Below are 5,074 nucleotides of genomic sequence, written 5' to 3' on the forward strand. Positions count from 1 at the left end.
CATCATGGCAGGACTTTGAAAGATGTACTCTCAGTCTGTCTTATATCATACCCTAAATCGTTAGAGTACTGCCATTTCAAGTACAAAACCATAACAAGTTCAGTGAATCCATCTTCAAACACATGGATAGGTTGTTGAGAGAAAAACCAAATGCAACGCAGATTATCATAGAGGCAAATATCATGTTTGTACACAACAAGACATTGTCTTGGCTTGAGGGCAAGTGCCAAAAAGAGCTTGATTAAAGAGTGTCAGAAGCAAGGCAAGATGTGAAGTCACTGGGGAAGCTTGAAAGTTGAGAAGGGAACAGATAGAAACAAAAAGGTGCCAGCAATGGCAAGAAAAACGTGATAAGGCACAGAGAGCTGAAAATCAAATATAGAAAAGAAATAAAACCTTGACAGCGTCTATAGTATATCCAACAACAATATGAAAGCTTTCCTTGCTTTGTGTAAGGTATTAGGATACCACGCAAAACTTTCACTTGAAGTTGTTTCATCGAGAGCCAGAAAGCAGTCATTGAAGATACCTGGTAGGTTAGGGTTCCGACCTAAGACAAGCTGGTCTTTACAGATGCATCCCTCAACAAGGTCACTGGAAGTACAAGTGCTTATATACAGGGGTTAATGGATGGGAACGGACATTGCTGTCCTCTTTCCTGGAGAGCCAACAAGGTGAAGAGGGTTGTATGATCGACCATTACAGCAGACTGCATCATTTCCGAAAATAGTTCCTTCGATTTACTTTAGAAAAGCTGCTCATTTGACATCAAAGAAAACAATGGCGACACCGAAAGCTGTTGTTAGCAAGTTATAAACACTTCTTACGTACACAGGTGTGTATAATAAAGGTCTGTGTAAGGCAAAGACTGGCATTTTTGCCTCGCAGCATAGATGAAAAAGTTTTTGAAGAAATTGTAGACTTTGTTAAGAACAGGAATTATCCCGTTTCCATGAAAAATGACAAGAACAAGAAGAGAAACTTTCGACACAGGTCTTTGATGTTAAACTGCATATCATTTATTTTTGATGACGGGTTGTATTACAAGAAAATTTCCTCATCAGAAAGCCTGAAAGTGATAAAGAAAGGGAAGATGGATGACATAATTAAGAGCATCCATGCCACAGATCATGGAGGGCATTTGGGAGTTGTGAAAACGAATACATGATTTCTATTTTTGAATTTGTGATTTCTATGAGCCAGTAAAACCGCTACCGTGGTGTAAGTGACACCAACAAATAAGTGCTATTAAAGATGGCATAGTTGAAGAAGGTTCAAATATGAAATTTAAGATTATTTAGAGATAGTATAGAAGAAAATATTTTTATGTGATTTTTATCCTAAGGTGTGACACTAAAACTGCGGATTTATGGGGTGATGAGGCTAAAAATATTCTTAGTTTCGGGTAACTCGACTCTACCTATAGAAACGGTGCTACCCTAGAGTAGCATCCACCACGCATGTGTGAGGTAAATTATTGCGTAATCAGTGTTCTTGCTAAAACCCGACCCAAAAATATAGCCTATTTCATTTGCTTAAATGTGAAGAAAACAAAGGTAAACCAAATGAAAAATTTGCATAAGTAGGTCGGGAAAAGTCCTAATAGGCTGTATATATGACCTACTTAATATTAAAGGGCTGATTTTAAGTAAGGAGAATAGCTATGAAAAATAAACAAATTGCTATTTAATTGAAAACTGTCATATACACTGATCATTCTGTGGTTTTTAGAAAAATTAATCTTTAATCTCTTTAAATTAACAATATATTCAGGTGTTATACCCCAATCTAAAGTGTAGAACTAAGTTAACAAAAGTAAGTTGAAAATTATGCACGAGTTTGTTTTAATTTTCAGAAGAAGCTGTCACTAGTGTCAGTGAGTGTGTCAGTTTCCAGTGGCTGCTTCCAGTGCTCTTAGTTATGCATGACCGTGAACTATTTAGAAGTGATTCTGAGCCTGACCGTGATTCCTCCATCAAAAGGAATCTGCTACCGCCTCTTGTTTCATTGTTGGTTCATATATGAAGGTGAAAGTAAAAATTGTGTGTATCGCGTATTGTTAGATTCGTTACCTAGACTTAAGATTTGTATGCTTAAAACACTTTGCAAACATCTTTGCACAATCTGGTCAATTTGTTAACTTTCATTTTTAACTGTCGAAACATATTTTTCAAACTAAAATGAAAAATGAAAATAAAATTATTAAAAAATTTGCAATTTAATTTTGTTTTAAATTTGACTTACAAAAGATATGAAAACAACTTGAATCTGCGAACTAGCTGTATGCAAAAAGTGGCTTTCGCTGTTTTGACAGTTTTCAGTCGTCTGCAAAGTCAAGAATGGCGGAAGGAAATACTACCAGTAGTAAAAAGAAACCCTATAGAAATGCGCCGGCAAAATATAAGTCCAAAGCTTGGGAGAACTTTGGTTTTGCAAAGTAATACAATAAACTAGTTATTTGTAAATTGTGTCTGGCCAAATTAAAATATAATGGAAACACTACAGACATGACCATGCATCTTCGCCAATGCAAAATAATAAAAACATTAAAAATATAGTTTTGGAAAAGATATGCTCAACAGTTTACAAAATAGGCAAACATTAAAGTCCTACATAAAGATAATTATATATATATATATATATATATATATATATATATATATAAGCGTATCGTAATATATCGTGAATCACGTACTCTGTATCGTGATACATATCGTATCTTGAGTTGAGTGACGATACACAGCCCTAGTTTCAGGGAAGGCTGCAACTACATTGCTGCCCTCCTGTATGGCATCGCAGACATTACATGGAGAAGAAAGATGGTCAACTTGAAAAATCTCGGGACCTTACATTCCAAAAGGTGATTCATGGCAGGCAAATTGTAAATAAAAAGCTGTCTGTGCCAGTATTCAATAAACAGAAGCCAGGTTGATGTGTACAAGTTTAAAGACAAACTTCTTCGCATGGGTGCAAATGACCGGTGGCTGAAGAACATTGAAGTAAAAACTGACGCAATCCTTTTCCAAACTGAATGAAATTAATTTTAACTTTAAGTGATAGTGTCAACCTAAAAGACCAAAAGCAAAACGATTTTTTTAAATCAGCCAAGGCCAGTCCGATTTGTGAGCTAGCAAGAGAGGAGAGATTGATGGCATCAAACTTTGGTCGCATCTGCAAATAGAAAAACACAGAACCGGATTCTGTTCTAAAAGATCTGCTTCACTACAGGAATTTTGATACTGTATACACAAAGTATGGATGTAACCATGAGAGTGCTCATCTTAGTGCCAGTCCAGATGGATTTGTGAACTGTACACATTGTGAAACCCATAATGGCTTAAGCTAAGAAGTTAAGTGTCCATCATCAAACAACTGGAAAATAAATGTTCTGGAAGAATGTGCCATAGACCCAGAATTCTATTGCCTTTTAGGTTCAGATTGGCACTGAAAAAGACCCACAATTACTATTATCAGGTTCAGGGACAGGGCAAGTTTGGACATGTATGGGAATTTCTGTGGAAAGAATCTATGCGGACAGTGACTTTTTCAAGGAGCACATTTTGCCATTCTTGAATGACTTTTATATGTGAAAGCTTTGCTTCCAGAAATGTTCACTTGTTTTTCAATGAGTATAATTCTATTAAACTATTTAATAAAAATGGCATTTTTATAATCAATTTAATATGTGAAATTGAAACTATTGGTACGTTCAATTGACATACTTTACTATTTAATTGCCAATTATTAGAAACACTTATATCATTTGGATTTTCTGTCAAGTACAGCCACTTTCATTAAATGATACAGTCAGCAGCAAAGATTACAATTAGCTCAGGTTTTAGCAAGGGCTTCATTGTAGTAAAGACATCACCGATTTATGTCTGCATTACTTCTAAATTTTGTAAGTTACTCCTGTTTGAATAACTTACCATTCTTAAAAGTTAATGCTGTAAGAATATGGTGTAACTACCCCCTGGAACTGAGCCCTCAACAAGGGTTACGAACAAACCAGATCAAATCTCTTTGAATTTAACAAAATCTAAATTGTTCTCCTTTTTCAGCATGTTATTTGATTCAAATGTGCTTTACTCACTTCAAAAACAAAATAGTTGAGACACGCAACCTCCATGAATAACAAATGACAGCTACAACATGAAGTTGCATATAGTAACATACCTTGTATATATAAATATAAAAATACTCCTCAAAATGTAAATGATACAAACAAAAAACAATTGCATGTCATGGATGGTCAAAATATAAAATGGAATGTGTATTGTTATATGCAGTGTTAGGAATTCCCACTAGTCTGAAGGTAAAACCCCGCTAAAATGGTATATGGGCCTGTAGAAATTTCCAATCATCTTATAAATTCATTATATAAGAGTCAGGCTAATGGTATTTCTAAGACTGCATTTGGCTTTATACCTTTGGAATTCTTCAATTTCCATTGAGCATATCAAGAAGCTGCTTTTATTTTAAACAAATCTTCAGTGATATAAAATAAAGTTTCTTAAAGGGAATCACTCAGGTTTTTGAAAATGCACGTTTTTGTATGAGGAAATCAAGTGTGGCAAATCAGCAGTGATAAGATACTGACTACAAGAACCATTCAACAAATCTTGATATAATGCTCAAATATTGGCTTTGAAGTCCATAATTTTGAATAGCATTAGTGACGCGATTCAACGAAAGGCTTAAATTTTAAGTAATGCTTATGTTTGTGTACGAGACCTTGTGGGTGTGAGTCTTTGTTTTCAGTTTTCTAACTTTCCTTGACCCTATTGGCGTAGAATTGCTCCCCTCCTAAAACCATATTTTTTATTTTCAGGAATTTGGGTTTCAAAGGGTAAAATATTTAAAATATATGTGTTTTTTAGAAAGATTACCAGGAAAACATTGGTGCCAAAACATGAGCGAGTCCCTTTAAAAAAACATATATGTAAAACATCTACCAACACATCTAAACATCTAAAATGCGTATACTTTATATACATATCTAAACAGAACTTCAAGAAAATATGGCTATGGCACTTAACAATAAATAAAACCCTCGCAACATCACATGGCTTAC

The sequence above is a fragment of the Mya arenaria genome, chromosome 2, assembly GCF_026914265.1.
Source record: "Mya arenaria isolate MELC-2E11 chromosome 2, ASM2691426v1".
Classification (NCBI taxonomy): Eukaryota; Metazoa; Mollusca; class Bivalvia; order Myida; family Myidae; genus Mya; species Mya arenaria.